Below are 17,566 nucleotides of genomic sequence, written 5' to 3'. Positions count from 1 at the left end.
ACAAGTGGGGTTACCACTTTTACATAAATCATCGTTGTGTTCACACTGTTAGAGTTGATTTAGCTCAATTCTTGGAGTAAAGCTACCCCTAGATGGGATATCCCCCCCTAAGAGGGATGAACTAACCTTGGGTTTTGTTGATGATGACTTCATGTAGGTATTGAAGATGTGGACGCTCATTGTTGATGTATATCATTCGGAGCAATCCATTGGAGCGAGTTGCACTTTCAATACCTACACGGGTTAGTCCCACAAGGAACAAGCAAGGATATCCATCGACATAGAATGATGTACACACATGTGATGTCCATGAAAGCATTAGGTTACCTTGTCCCTTGTCTTACCAACAAGAGGGTTTGTGACTCCGTGAACTAGTGTAAGATATGGAAGTTGTTTGCACTTGCTCTTGCCAAAATGATATGAGTGAAGTGTGTTGGCGGAGTCACCCTTAAGAACTCTCTAGTTCTTCTTCTTTGGAATCCGCATCATCTTGATGGGGATCCTTGGGGTTGTAGTCGTACCTGATGAAGTAGAACTTGATGTAGTCTTGGGAACCCACTTGACCAAGGCCTTGGGAGCTTCTTCAAATGCACCAATCTCCTCTTGAAGCTTATCCTTGCCTTTTTGCTTGTGGTCTTGTGGTGGAAGATCATCTTGAGCTTGTGTCCCTTGGAAAGAAGTAGGATCATACTTCTCTTGTTGAGGAACAAACTTTGTCTTGGGGTATTGATCTTCTTCCCACTCAACTCCATTGGCATTGAACTTTCATTCAAAACCAACACCTTGGTTATTTTGGTGTCTTCCTTGCTTGCGTACAATTTCCTCAAATTGCTTACTTCTGGAAAGGCACTTGTAAACAACTTTCTCTATAATTCCCTTCAATGAGATATTTTCTTGCTCAAGTATAACTCGGCTAAGAGAATCATTAGTGGAATCAAGAGAACTACTAGAAGCAACAACATTGGATTTAGCATGATTATTGTTACTACTAGAAGAAGAATCTTTCTTACTTTTGTTGCTAGATTTAACTTGTGGCATGTAGTAGACAAGAGTAAATGCTTGGCAATGTAAGAAGAACTTTTCTTGCGAAGATCATCATTGATTGCCTTTAAAAACTCATGCTCTTGCTCTAGGTTGAGCTTTTCAAAGCGTAGCTTCTCATGAGTCTTTAAAAGTTCTTGATGATCTTCCAAGGTAGTTTCATGAGCTAACTTAAGAGTATTTAGTTCTTTAGTTAGACAATCAATCTCCTTCTTATCATCGCCATTTGTTTTATCTTGATTAGCATGATTAATAGCAAATTCATCATAGTTTTCATAACTAGAGTTATCAACAAGTAAATCATCATCACCTAGCAAATCATCTTCATCACTATTGAAATCAACATACTCGGGGTGTGATACCTTTGGGCCTTTAGCCATGAAGCATCTTCCAATTCCTTCATTTGGTGAGTCAAATATGGCATAGGAGTTGGTTGACACAAGTGCTAGACCGACAACACCTTCATCTTGAGTATATTGAGAGACGGAGTGATAACTTCTTTTGGAGTGATGGTTGGAATCGGAGCCGGATACCCATTCACCAACGTGAGCTTGATGTCTTTGTTTTGTGTAGCTCTTTGATGATTTGTACTTCATTTCCGAATCATTGCTTCTCTGGGAGGTTCTTCATTCATAACTATCATCTCTACTCCTTCTCTCTCTTGGTGGTGATTCTTCTCTTCTACTTCTTCTTTTAGGTGAATCTTCTCTTCTTTTGTAGGGAGCCATACACTCATTGGAGTAGTGTCCAGGTCTTTCACAATTGTAGCAATTACATTCACGACTCAAAGATCTTTTGTCATTGTAGGACCTTGACTTGGAACTTCTTTCCTTGCTTCTACTCTTGTAGAACTTGTTGAAGTTCTTCACCATTAGGCTCAATTCTTGATTGAACGTTTGTTTCTCACTTGATGATGTAGGAGCATCACATGAGGCTTTGTAAGCACCACTTGACTTGTTGTGAAGCTCTTCTTTATCCTTGAGTGACATCTCATGAGCAACAATTCTTCCAATGACTTCTGTTGGCTTGAGATCTTTGTAATTGGGCATCATTTGGATCAATGTGCACACGGTATCATATTTTCCATCCAAGGCTCTTAGGATCTTTTTGATAATGAATCGATCGGTCATCACTTCACTTCCTAAGCCGACAATCTCATTTGTGATGAGAGCAAGCCTAGAGTACATTTCAGCGACACCTTCACCATCCTTCATTTTGAACTTGTCAAGCTGACTTTGAAGCACATCCAATTTGGATTCCTTGACGGAGTCAGTACCTTCATGCATATCAATCAAAGTATCCCAAATTTCCTTTGCATTCTCAAGACGGCTGATTTTGTTGAATTCTTTGGGGCACAATCCGTTGAAGAGAATATCACAAGCTTGAGCGTTGTATTGCAGCATCTTCAACTCTTCCGCAGTAGCTTCACGGTTCGGTTCTCTCCCATCGAAGAACTCACCTTGCAAGCCAATACACACAATAGCCCAAACAGCAGGGTTATGTCCAACAATATGCATTTTCATCTTATGCTTCCAACTAGCAAAATTAGTACCATCAAAGTAAGGACCTCTACGGTCGTAATTTTCCTCGCCAGATGCCATACTCTCCTAGGTTGTGAAACCAAGGGTATGATCACCAAAAGCTATGCAAATCAAGGAAAATGGAAACCGTAGCTCTGATACCACTTGTATGATCGAAATTATGTCTAGAGGGGGGTGATTAGACTACTTAACCAAATAAAATCTAGCCTTTTCCCAATTTCTAGTATTGGCAGATTTTAGCAACTTTACACAAGTCAACCAATCAACCTACACATGCAATTCTAAGAGTATAGCAGCGGAATGTAAAACATTGCACATGAAAATAAAGGGGAGGAGTTTGGAGGGAGCAAACGCAATGTTGACACGGAGATTTTTGGCGTGTTTTCGATAGGTGGTGCTATTGTACATCCACATTGATGGAGACTTCAACCCATGAAGGGTAACGGCTGCGCGAGTCCATGGAGGGCTCCACCCATGAAGGGTCCATGAAGAAGCAACCTTGTCTATCCCACCATGGCCATCGCCGACAAAGGACTTGCCTCACTAGGGTAGATCTTCACGAAGTAGGCAATCTCCTTGCCCGTACAAACTCCTTGGTTCAACTCCACAATTTTGACGGAGTCTCCCAAGTGACACCTAACTAATCTAGGAGACACCACTCTCCAAAAGGTAATAGATGGTGTGTTGATGATGAACTCCTTGCTCTTGTGCTTCAAATGATAGTCTCCCCAACACTCAACTCTCTCTCATAGGATTGGATTTTGTGGAAAGATGATTTGAGTGGAAATCAACTTGGGGAAGGCTAGAGATCAAGATTTATGTGGTTGGAATGGAATATCTTGACCTCAACACATGAGTAGGTGGTTCTCTCTCAGAAAATGAATACTCGAAGTGTAGGCACGTTCTGATGACTTTCTCCATTAATGAAGAGAGGGTGGAGGGGTATATATAGCCTCCACACAAAATCTAACCATTACACACAATTTACCAAACTCGGTGAGACCGAATCAGAAAACTCGGTTAGACCGATTTAGTTCATTATGTGACCATTAGGCATTTCGGTGGGACCGACATGTCAATTCGGTGGGACCGATTTCTTTAGGGTTAGGGCATAACGTAATCTCGGTGAGACCGACTACACAAAATTGGTGGGACCTACTTTGGTAATAAGCTAACCAGAGAGTTGGTCAGGCAAACTCGGTGGGACCGATTCACTCATCTCGGTGAGACCAACACGTTACGAAGGGGAAACAGAGAGTTTGCATTGTGAACTAGGTGGGAACGATCGCTCATATCGGTTAGACCGAAATGTTATGAAGGGAAACAGAGATTTTGCAATCCCATCTCGGTGAGAACGAGATCCCTATCAGTGAGACCGAAGTGAATAGGGTTTCTGGCAGTGGCTATGTCAAATGAACTCGGTGGCGCCAGATAGATCAAATCGGTGGGGCCGAGTTTGACTTTTAGTTTGGGACATATGTGGATATGAGAAAGTGGTTGAGGGTTTTTGGAGCATATCACTAAGCATCTTGAGCAACCAAGCCATTAAGCAACACCTCATCCCCTTTTAATAGTATTGGCTTTTCCTATGGACTCAATGTGATCTTGGATCACTAAAAGTAAAATGTAGAGTCTTGAGCTTTAGAGCTTGAGCCAATCCTTTATCCTTAGCATTTTGAGGGTTCCACATTCCTAATCCATGCCATGCCAATCATTGAACTTTCCTGAAATATTTATCTTGAAATAGCATTAGTTCAATGAGCTATATGTTGTGAATAATTACCAAAACCACCCAGGGATAGTTGCACTTTCACGGTGACACCTACTCCATCATGCTGACTAGGACTATGCAGAGCTGGGACCTTCCACCGACATGGACATGGAAGACGCATGGTATGATTTACCCCGCAACATGGTGCACGGGGACTCCAAGGAGGTTCACTTGGACATATGCATTACCAAGTTAAATGTTGATCATTAGTCTTCGCTTAATGTAATCCATTGTCTAAGCATGTGGAGACTTCCATGCATGATCTTGTTCTATTGGAGTATCGTGCATGAATAAAAGTGTATCCATTTATGCTTTAGTCTAGAATCTTCCATGTATGAATTTTTACTACAGTACTGGTGAAAGACTTTACGATGAACCATTTCTTACATCTCCTATGCCCCCTTCCAAGTCATCCTGATGTAATCCCTCCGTCTAGGTGTATAAGGGCATGGTTAATACTTAACAGTATAGCCAACTATTGACTATAAGAAAGTGCCATGTCATCTATAGCCAACATGTATAACAATCTATACTCAAAAATTAATTCTTAAATATCATTTCTTGCAAAGCACAATAAGTGTTATTTCTTCACAAGTTTTGGATGCAGGTTGAACAGTTGAACGCTTTTGTTTGCAAAAGATACTTTTTTATCTATTTCACCCAGATGTTTGTGAGCTCTAGAGATGAAATAATATCCGAAGAAACCTATCGATACATGTTACACATGAGATGACCCCCACATCCTTTGTCAAAATAAACAACTCCCGGATCAATGCATTTCACTCTTCCGTGCAACGCACGGGCACCTTACTATAGATTAGTATGACTAAAAATTAAACTAACATTATATATAGTATGATAAATGCTGATGCATGTCACCTAAAATTATATCATTGAAAACTATGTTCAAATACCAATCCAACGATATAGTTTTTGTTGACATGCACTAACATTTTGTTAGTTAAATCTTCAGTCAAATTCAATGGGGGAGTAATAAACCACAACCGGTGTAGTACAAGTGTAGAGGGCGGCGCTGCACGGGAGTCTCACCCCGCTCGTGGCACGGCAGTAAAGCAGTCATATCAAAAAAACCAACCACTTCCAGTAATAAGTGGCATGGTAAAATAAACGGACAAGCAACCATCACATCCCTCCGTCTTTTTTGCATTTCATCTCTCTCCATTTACTTTCTCCGGTTCATCTCGCACACTCGATCCCTAGCTACTACTCCTAGGGCCAGTTCTTTTGGCGGCTTAAAAAATAAGCCGTCTCTTCCCCAGCTTTTCCCATAAGACAAGTCATAGTGGAGAGTAACATTAAGGCGCCTCAATCATTTATTTGGGCTTCTAAACTACTACTAGTACCTATGTCCTGGTTTATTCGTCACCATTGTAATTTGTGGTAAATTTTGACCAAAGATTTAATTGATAAAATGTTAGTGCATGTGACATGCACAAACATTTCATTAGTTAAATTTATGATCAAAATTTGACACAGATTACAATGGGGACCAATAAACCTAGACGGAGGTAGTAGTAATGGGATTACTAATCTAGAAGCCTAAACGAACTGGCCCCTAGTACTCCTACTAGTAGTAGTACTCAAGTTGCAACTTGTTAGGCAAAAAATTCGATACAGAGTGTAGGAAGCGGTTTGGGAATTTGCATGCCTTTCCGACCAGTGAGATACTCCGTACAAAGTACGACAGAGAAATAACCACAAAGAAGGAAGCTAAAAGTAAACGATCAAACGAGCATTTTTGCATTTGTTTTGCATTGAATCGTTTCACAAGCTTGACTACTGTTGTTTTTCTACTTTTACAAAAAACGCAACATAATGTTAAAACGTGCATTTGCATGTACATAAGTAATAGTAGTACTCTCTCCGTCTAGGTGTATAAGTCTTCCCTCCTTGGTCACGGTGCACAACCAAAGATGACTTATTCACCTGGACGGAGGGAGTAGCACAGTATGCAAGCATATATAGAGAGAGACGTGTAGTGCGATAGTATATAGTACAGTTTGTGCTATATGCACATACTTAAAAAATGCATACAGATACATAAGGTTTCCAAACTTTTCCTTTTACATACTTAATTAAGGACGCTAATAATTCCCGAACGTTCGGGATTTATTTGCGTCCAAAAACTAATGAAATCACCTTAAGAAACTAAATTATACTCTTACTAAAAGCCACGGTGCTCGCAGGAGCGCTTGCAGCGCGCCACGAGTGCCCTGGTGCGCGGTCGTTTCCCAACGCGCTGACACAACGCCTCTTCCTCAGCCTGACAACTCGTGAGGTGCTGATTGGCAGCTTACCAGCGGGCGAGCGTGATCTCACCAGTGTGGTGATCCGGTGCCAATAGATACTCCTCCTCGCTGGAAGCATGCACCCAGTCCATGTACCGCCAAGCGTAGATGAGGTTCTTGGGCCCGACTGCACTCAGGGCTTTGGCACGGGCGTCCTCTGCCATCCTCACGGCCCTCGCACGAGCCTTCTGCTAAAGAGCCAATTGCCTGACTCTCTCGGGCGTGACATAGACCTGCCAAGCAGCTTGCCCCGCGGCACACTTCTCTTCCTCGGCCTTCTTCTCCGCCTCTATTTTGGTGTGCTCTGCCGGAGGCAAAGCCTCCCACAAGGCGACATCCATTTCTTTCCAAAGCTCCTCAAGGCTGGGGGGCTCGACGGGCAGCACGGGCGTTCTCCTTGTAGCAGGGAGCCGATGCGTCCTCTGACGCGCATGCTGGCGCGATTGGGAACACCGATGCGTCCACCTTGACGCGTGGCGGCGAGGAGTGGAACGCCGATGCGTCCTCCTCGACTAGTGGCGGCGAGGAACGGAACAGCAACACGTGACCATCCATGCAGTGCAGCGACGGGCGCCTAGGGCTTGGGAGGGGCGATGCCATGGTGGTCGACGTGAGAGGGAGGGGGAGGAGATAGCGATGAACGTGAGCGTTCTTCCGAATGCCGTGGGAGGCGCAATATTTATAGCGAGCAATGCCACACCTACGTAAGATATGGACTGAGCTGCACTGAGTTAACTGCAGGTCCAGTTGCGTCACTGGCATGTGGGCCAGACCTCTGCTGGGCCCATATGTCAGTGACCCAATGCACCTGCAGTTAAGTAATTGAAGCAGTGTCCCGTAAGATATGTTACGTGATTAACGTAACAGCTATGTGGGCATATTTGTTGGAGTAAATTACGGGGGAGGGGAGGGGTGGAAATATTGCTGGTCACAATGGATTGGACGAGCGCGGGGGGAGGAGAGTCATGCATGCAGATTTTTCCACATGGGGTGGAGTGGTGGGACCGCCGGAGGGAGAAGGAGAGTCTGGCAGGCATATTGTTTTCACACATGGAGAGGAAAAGATTTGGAGACAAACAGGCTTCCTGCAGGTATGGGGAACAGTGCATAATAAGTCACCTTGCATGTCGGGCTAGGTATAGTCTCAAGTCACTAAAAACATACACGCCCCACACATATTCATATTTAAAGGTGCACTAAATTATTGCATGTGATGATTAAGGTTGGCCATAATGGTGGTATCTTAGCTGGTATCATGCACACGAGAATAGCAATCATGCTGATGTGGCAAAGAATTAAAGAAGAGAGGGGGTTGGAGTAACTAGTGTTCATGCATGCATGAAATGCGATAATGCATTGGTAAACACATTTTTTTGTGAAGAACGACAGCATTAGTTGAGTACTTTTGCAGACTACAAAAACTATTCCACCGCCTCTATCTTGCTAAGAGTAGGTGAAATTTTTGAATTGAGCCCTTTAAACTAGAAGGGAGGTAGTAGTACTCTAATGGATAACCTTGTTGTGATTACTAGATAGGACATGGCACGCACCTAGACGGAGGAACTAGTCTACATTGTGCATTTAAGTTTTGTCTGAAGTTAATGTACCTCTACTTTGACCAAACTTATAGAAAAATGTATCAACATTCACAATGTCAAATCAATATTTTTATACTCATTATAAAACATAGTTCTTATACTCATTATAATCAGTATTGTAGATATTGATATTTTTAGTATGAATTTGGTCAAACAGTTTGCAAACGGTTGATGGAAGTAAAAAGGACCAGAAGGAGTATCATGCATGCGGAGTAGGCAAAAAAATTGCTCATTTATAGCCGGACGAAGTCTCAAAGGGCGTGATCGCCCGAGGGAGGCAAAGGTCATGGGAGGTGCGACGGTTGACGGAATTAAGTGAAGTTACATCCACGCGCCGGCATGGCGTGCGAACAGGCAGAAGCTATACTGTCAGGCCTACGATATGGGTCTAGTAGACATGACATATAGTGGGTCCCACATAGTACTCGAGAACTCTTTAGGGCTTGCAGCCGTTTATCCATCAGGCAAGCCAACAACCCCACGCTGTTCGCACGCCCTACTCGTCCCCGTCTTCTGCTAGTACAATACCTTACAATAGTTCGATCCTAGTCGTCTCGTCCTTTCACATTACACCGGTTCAACTTCTCCTGACCCTCCTCTAAAATCCATGGCCTCCCAAATCTCCATGGTCGCTGCTGAGTACCAGGTTAGATCCATCACCGGTGATGAGTTCATCGTCATCTACACACGTGGATCCGCGACGGTGAAAGCATGCCTTGCTCGCTTCCTACGCATGTTTAATAGTTCAAAGGATGAGTGGGTCGCTGGGCTAGATGTTGAGTACACCACAGTCCTGAAAAGAGAGAAGATTCTAAAGGAGGTAGAGAAGAAGAAGCCCGCTGTGATCCAGGTTTGCGTACACAACGTGTGCTTGGTCGACCACATATTCCATGCCGACGTTGAGTGCCAGGATTTTAAGAACTTCCTCAAGGACGAAAGAGTGAAATTTGTTACTGTAGACTTTAGGAACAACAACGATGTCCTGGGTCGGATAGGCCTTGTTGTAGGCCAGCCCTTTGATCTCCATAAGGCAAGCCTGGTGTCCTCCTCTCAGCCTTCAATCCTGACACTGGCAGCAGTCATGATTGATCCTTCATATGCTAAACTGAAGAAACCTCACCACGAGTTTCATCATGCATGTGAGTCGAAGACATTAGATGAAGATCACATCCTGTACGCAGCAATGGATACCTACCTTTGTTTAAATATCTACAAGGGTTGGATGAAGAAGCAGAGCCCAGTGTCCCGTTCAAGAAAAGAAGCGTCGGCAAAGAGGAAGAGGAAGAGAGACGAGGACAAAGTCGAGGACATGGACTCGGACTCTGAGTAAGGTGATAATGCCGTCGCTCATGCTGGTTCTACTGCACTGTCAAGCGGACTAGTTGCTTAGTTTATTTTCAGGGGTGTGTTGTGTTGAGCCCCCAGCAGAACTATGTTTATGTTCTTTCTCGTTATTTGAACTTTATGTTCTTTCTCGTTATTTGAACTCTTTAATACGTACAGTAGTACTAGTACTATGTCTTACTATTGTTCTTCTTGAAGTTGCTACTACTGCTCGTATCTTTGTGTTCCTACTGTACTTAATACGTTCGTACTAGTAGTATAATTTGGGTCAGTAGACTTGTGAAAGAAGTTCGATGGAGCGAAGGAAGAAGATGGCAGAGAAGCTACCCTAGTATCTATATTAGGGTGGCAGGGTGCCCATGATCTATCTTATGAGTGTTGGGTGTGGAATGCAGTTCGCCGGAAAAAATGGATCGTGCCCGGGGTTAAACGGATGGTGGGGGTGGCGGAGTATGGCGGTGGCAGGCGGTTTAGGGGAGGGCGGGGCGGCGGCGGCAGGCGGTTCGGCGTGTGGCGGGCTAAGAAGATGAATCGTGCATCAATTTCGGAGGTTGAAGAAGCCCTTCTAGCCATACATGTTGCATCCAACGGCTCACAAGAGTCGACTGACCCAAATTGCTCCTTCAGATTACAGGATCCACATGGCATTCAAGGTCTCTAAGGTAGATTCTACATCCGCACCCATTTTGCGGGCTCGGCGCGGGTGCGGCCGGCTTCTGCCGCGACAGCCACCATGTGCGCCTCATCCGCGCGGGCAGAGACGACAATGACACGCTAGTTCCTCCTCGCCGGCGTGCTGGAGCATGTGCTCGTCCTCCTCTTCATATGCTGCGTGCATAGATGTGGCTCCACCATCTGCTTGCGTTCTTGGCAGCACGGCGGCATCGCGAGGAGGGACTGCAGACGACGTGAGCGGGCGAGCCTTCGTCTTCATGGCACAGGGATGGCGGCGACATGGCGGTGATGGGCGAGAAATTATTGGCCGGAGCAGGCGGGCGCCAGCATGCGCAACGACGGCGGCGGCATATTGATGAGTGTGTGTATGGGAGGCTAGGAGCTTAGTTTAGTTTTATATAGGGTTGGTCAAACTTAAAAGAAAACCGTACTAGTACACATAAACATTAGACTGAGGCAGCGCTTATATTAGTTACACAGCCACGATACAGAATCTTGTGCAAGCGTGTGAACCGTGGCCGCGCGGTCGATCGAACAGTGCGTCACCGTGTCGCGCTCGAAGGACATCCACCGATCCTTTTTGTGTGTGTGAAAAAATCCCCGAATATTACTCAACTTTGTTTTCCTGGAAAAGTTCTTGACGCTACAATATTTCCATATATTTGAATTTAGCTCCAGTTCGTGTTTATTTGGATTTGGACGTTTTAGGTGCGCCCTAGTTTTTTTAATACTGATTTTGTGTGTGTGACTGAGAGAGAACGTGGGTATGTGTCCATATGTGTGTTGTGGCAGAAGGACAATATGGAGATGGTGTGCGTGTGATAGAGACATAGAGAGGTGTGAATGTGCAAATGATCATGCATGAGTGAGACATACAAAGATGCCGATACGTTGTGTATACATGAGAGAACGGTCTTCTATTTTACTTATGTGTGTGTGTGAGAGAGAGAGAGAGGGAGAGAGAGGGAGAGGGGCATCCGTAACACAACAACCATCTCTCTCGATTCGTCCGTCCCTCGCACGATCGCATGTAACACATGCATCAACGCACACATTTTGACACCCTCACCCGGCCCCTGCCCACCTCAAGGCCCGCACATCGCTCTCTATCTTGCACGCACAATCTCTTCGTGAAAACCCTGTTTAGCATGTAGCTTTCCGTCACATACACACACATTTCTCTCCATAGGTTTGTTTTCTCTCAATCTCTCTCTCTATCTCTCTCTCTCTATCTCTCTCACACACACACCCTCCCCCGAGCACACAATTCATCCCCATCCAAGGTTATATGGCGACCACTCTCGCTTGTGCTTCTCTGCACCCTAGCATGCACAACACCTCAATCTTCAAAGAGGGCATCGAGGAGATCGAAGACGGCGACCACACTGCGCTAGAGAATGCGGGGCCATTTGGAGGCAGGATGATGTGACGACAGTTGACTGACTCCTCCCCCCACCCTCTCTCCCCCGTACAAAATTACCGATCCCTCTCTCCCCCACACGAAATTATCAATCCCTCTCTCCCCCACACAAAATTATCAATCCCTCAACCCACGAGATCCTTCCCCTCTCGTCCATGTTTTTCCAGCTCTCTCATCAAACCTGTTGTCTCTTCTCCTTCCACGTGTACAGAATCCAGATGCACACGCATCTCACGTATATTACATGTCTCCATCTTTCTCACAGACCTAACTTCTTCCTCTCTCTTTCTCTCTCTATCTATCTCTGTGTGTCTCGTTAGGTTTGTCTCCTACTCTCTCATCCACATACATACAATCTTTCCCGCCCTATCTGCTCCATCTTCGCAAGATCTCTCTACACGTTTCATTCACACATTGGGATGTGTTCAAAATGTTGCTTTTATAATGGATGATGTAGAGTTATGGTTGGTTTTGTTGCATCCTACAAAGTAATAACTATGAAATGCATTTAGATTCTTACTTGACTGGGATTATGTGAGTTTGAGCATATTGTGAAGTACTATAGACCTTGTATACATCTTGGAATTCGACAATGATTCTAACTATTGAATTGTATAGACCATTACATTCGAAGTCAGTAGCCTAATATATTTATTTCACAGTTACAACAAATGATTAATTCACTACAAACTAAGAAAACAAATGTGTACTCCCTCCATTTTTATTTAAGTATGCATATTAGCATTGGTCAAAGTCAAGTTTTGTAAACTCTCAGAAAGTTTATAACAAAAAATATTAACATATACAATAACAAATAAATACCATTAGATTCATTATTGAATGTACTTTCATGTCATACATATTTTTTATGGTAAATGTTTATATTTTTCTATAAACTTGGTCAAACTTTAGGAAGTTTGACTTCGGTCAAACCTAATATGCCGAGTTAATAAAAACGGAGGGAGTACTAGTAGTTACTAGTACTACTCGCTAGTTGCTTAGCCGAATCACCCAACACGCCATACCGGGAGTTCAGTGTCACAAAATTTTGAGGTCGGCGGGAAAATCTCCCGCGACCCTGATTCGAGCAGTGTGAAGTTACCATCATAGCCTTTGGAACAGGCCTATGGATGACGCTTGGTAGGGGGTTGTTTTCGTGACTTCATGTTCACCCTACCCAGTCAACCCCACCCCGGCACCCAGAGTAGTACACCTGAATACTCCCCATTTTCTATCCCCACCGATAAATAGACTTCTCCTCCCCTTCTACATCGGCCCACTCATCCACCGCAGCGCATCTGCCTCATCGACGACCTTGTACGCTGCATTGGAGTTGGTCCACCGTCGTTGTCATACACGGAGCCTCTTCCCCGGCGCCGTCTACCACAGTCTCGGATCTGCTTCCCGAAAGCTGACACCAAGCGCAGAAGCACCACCATCATGGACAATGAATTGACTCCCGTTGCCGACCATGATGAACAGAGGCTGCCGCGACCATCGTTCTCCTCCTCGATTGGTAATGTGTATATTGAATCACTTAGCAGTACATGTGCAGTTCCAATTTTGTTCATACCTACCCTTCAAATTTCCTGGTTGCTATTGTTCCCGTAAAAGTAATTGGTTATAGCCTCCATTGTCCAACAGAATATCAGCTTGTAATTGTGCGTCGCCCCTGTATCGCGCTATGCTTGGGTAGGTTCTTCATCTGCAACCAGTAGTGTGGCAAATGATGGAAAGTTTTTGAGAACTAGCAAGATGCCCATGCCTTGCACGCATCAAGATGCATTTGTATGAGTATTTTATCTTGTGGGAGAAAAGGATGAATGAGGGCAGGCCTTATTTGCAAATCTGGAGAGGGGTGTGGGTATCTTTCCGCAAAATTGCCATAGTTTCCTTCCTATCCGTCGGATATAAATCGGACGGCCTATATTGCAGGATGGCAGGCACACCATCATCACCAACTCTGTTTTTTAAAAGAAAAAAGTAGAGAGTAGAGAAGTAGAGATAAATATTAAATATAAAATAAATATAATAGTAGAGAAGAGAGTAGAGATAGCAGGGACGTCGGGAAAGCATCACGCGCGCGCGAGAAAAAGCGGTCGGGCGTGCGCTAGTTTTGGTGCGTGGTGTCCGGCGCGCTTTATAAAATCCAACACCCTCCCACCGCTCTGTGCCTTGTGCTCCCTCTTGAGCACTGCGTTGGTTTTTTCCTTGAAGAGGAAAGGGTGATGCAGCAAAGTAGCGTAAGTATTTCCCTCGGTTTTTGAGAACCAAGGTATCAATCCAGTAGGAGGCTCCTCACAAGTCCCTCGTACCTACACAAACAAACAAGAACCTCGCAACCAACGCGATAAAGGGGTTGTCAATCCCTTCACGGCCACTTGCGAAAGTGAGATCTGATAGAGATAATAAGATAAGATAAATATTTTTGGTATTTTTATGATATAGATTCAAAAGTAAAGATAGCAAAATTAAGTAGATCGGAAACTTATATAATGGAAGATAGACCCAGGGGCCATAGCTTTCACTAGTGGCTTCTCACAAGATAGCATAAGTATTACGGTGGGTGAAAAAATTGCTGTCGAGCAATTGATAGAGAAGTGCATAGTTATGAGATTATCTAGGCATGATCATGTATATAGGCATCACGTCCGCGACAAGTAGTCCGAAACGATTCTGCATCTACTACTATTACTCCACACATCGACCGCTATCTAGCATGCATCTAGAGTATTAAGTTCATAAGAACAGAGTAACGCACTAGGCAAGATGACATGATGTAGAGGGATAAACTCAAGCAATATGATATAAGCCCCATCTTTTTATCCTCGATGGCAACAATACAATATGTGCCTTGTTGCCCTGCTGTAACTGGGAAAGGACACCGCAAGATTGAACCCAAAGTTAAGCACTTCTCCCATTGCAAGAAAGATCAATCTAGTAGGCCAAACCAAACAGATAATTCAAAGAGACATGCAAAGATAACAAATCATACATAAAAGAATTCAGAGGAGATTCAAATATTTCTCATAGATAAACTTGATCATAAACCCACAATTCATCGGATCTTGACAAACACAGCGCAAAAAGAGTTACATCGAATAGATCTCCAAGAAGATTGAGGAGAACTTTGTATTGAGATTCAAAGAGAGAGAGAAGAAGCCATCTAGCTAATAACTATGGACCCGAAGGTCTGTGGTAAACTACTCACAAGTCATAGGAGAGGCCTTGGCGATGATGTAGAGGCCCTTCGTGATCGATTCCCCCTCTGGCGGAGCGCCGGAAAAGGCTCCAAGATGGGATCTCATGGGTACAGAAGGTTGCGGCGGTGGAAATAGGTTTTCGTGGTGCTCCTGGATGTTTTCAGGGTACGAGAGTATATATATGAGGAAGAAGTAGGTCGGTGGAGCCATGAGGGGCCCACGAGGGTGGGGGGGCGCGCCCACCCCCCTAGGGCGCGCCTGGCACCCTTGTGGCCGCCTCGGCTGCTTCTTGACGTCCACTCCAGGTCTCCTGGATTGTGTTTGTTCCAAAAAGATTACTCCCGAAGGTTTCATTCCATTTGGACTCCGCTTGATATTCCTTTTCTTCGAAACACTTAAATAGGCAAAAAAAATAGCAATTCGGGCTGGGCCTCCGGTTAGTAGGTTAGTCCCAAAAATGATATAAAAGTGTAAAGTAAAGCCCATAAACATCCAAAATGGGTAATATAATAGCATGGAGCAATCAAAAATTATAGATACATTGGAGACGTATCAAGCATCCCCAAGCTTAATTCCTGCTCGTCCTCAAGTAGGTAAATGATAAAAACAGATTTTTTTTCTTGTGGAATGCTACCTAGCATACTTCTCAATGTAATTTTCTTTATTGTGGCATGAATGTTCAGATCCAAGTGATTCAAGATAAAAGTTCATATTGACATAAAAGTAATAATACTTCAAGCATACTAACAAGTAATCATGTCTTCTCAAAATAACATGGCTAAAGAAAGTTTATCCCTACAAAATCATATAGTTAGGCTATGTTTCATTTTTGTCACACAAAATACTCCCACCATGCACAACCCCAGTTTTAGCCAAGCAATTGGTTCATACTTTTTAATGCGCTTTAGCTTTTTTCACTCTCACGCAATACATGAGCGTGAGCCATGGATATAGCACTATGGGTGGAATAGAATATGATGATGGAGGTTGTGTGGAGAAGACAAAAAAGGAGAAAGTCTCATGTTGACGAGGCTAATCAACGGGCTATGGAGATGCCCATCAATTGATGTCAACATGAGGAGTAGGGATTGCCATGCAACGGATGCACTAGAGCTATAAATGTATGAAAGCTCAACAAAAGAAACTAAGTGGGTGTGCATCCAACTTGCTTGATCACGAAGACCTAGGGCATTTTGAGGAAGCCTGTCGTTGTTATATACAAGCCAAGTTCTATAATGAAAAATTCCCACTAGTATATGAAAGTGACAACATAAGAGACTCTCTATCATGAAGATCATGGTGCTACTTTGAAGCACAAGTGTGGAAAAGGATAGTAACATTGTCCCCCCCCCCCCTGCCCCCTTTTTCTCTTTTTTTGGCCTTTTTTTTATTTGGCCTTTATTGGGGGGGCTTTTTTTTATTTGGCCTTTCCTTCTTTTTTATAAGGGACAATGCTCTAATAATGATGATCATCACACTTCTATTTATTTACAACTCATGAATTACAACCCGATACTAGAACAAGATATGACTCTATATGAATGCCTCCGGCGGTGTACCGGGATGGGCAATGAATCAAGAGTGACATGTATAAAAATTATGTAAGGTGGCTTTGCCACAGATACGATGTCAACTACATGATCATGCAACGCAATATGACAATGATGATGCGTGTCATGATAAACGGAATGGTGGAAAGTTGCATGGCAATATATCTCGGAATGGCTATGGAAATGCCATAATAGGTAGGTATGGTGGCTGTTTTGAGGAAGATATAAGGAGGTTTATGTGTGATAGAGTGTGTCGTATCATGGGGTTTGGATGCACAGGCGAAGTTTGCACCAACTCTCAAGGTGAGAAAGGGCAATGCACGGTACCGAAGAGGCTAGCAATGATGGAAGGGTAAGAGTGTGTATAATCCATGGACTCATATTAGTCATAAAGAACTCATATACTTATTGCAAAAGTTTATTAGCCCTCGAAGCAAAGTACTACTATGCATGCTCCTAGGGGAAGGGTTGGTAGGAGTTAACCATCGCGCGATCCTGACCCCCACTCATAAGGAAGGCAATCAAAAGAGCACCCCATGCTACAAATTTGTTACACAACTTTTACCATACGTGCATGCTACGGGACTTGCCAACTTCAACACAAGTATTTCTTAAATTCACAATTACCCAACTAGCATGACTCTAATATCACCACCTCTATATCTCAAAACAATTATCAAGCATCAAATTGATCATAGCATCGTATTCACTTTCTATGATAGTTTTTATTATACCCAACTTGGATGCCCATCATTCTAGGACCAATTTTATAACCATAGAAAATACCATGCTGTTCTAAAAGACTCTCAAAATAATATAAGTGAAGCATGAGAGATCAACAATTTCTACAAAATAAAACCACCTCGTGCTCTAAAAAGATATAAGTGAAGCACTAGAGCAAAATTATCTAGCTCAAAAGATATAAGTGAAGCACATATAGTATTCTAATAAATTCCAAATCATGTTGTGTCTCTCCCAAAAGGTGTGTACAGCAAGGATGATTGTGGTAAAATAAAAATCAGAGACTCATATCATACAAGACGCTCCAAGCAAAACACATATCATGTGGTGAATAAAAATATAGCTCCAAGTAAAGTTACCGATAGACAAAGAC

This window comes from Triticum aestivum, chromosome 3B, assembly GCF_018294505.1.
Source record: "Triticum aestivum cultivar Chinese Spring chromosome 3B, IWGSC CS RefSeq v2.1, whole genome shotgun sequence".
NCBI classification, from domain to species: domain Eukaryota; kingdom Viridiplantae; phylum Streptophyta; class Magnoliopsida; order Poales; family Poaceae; genus Triticum; species Triticum aestivum.
Note: the sequence above shows the minus strand (reverse complement) of the source record.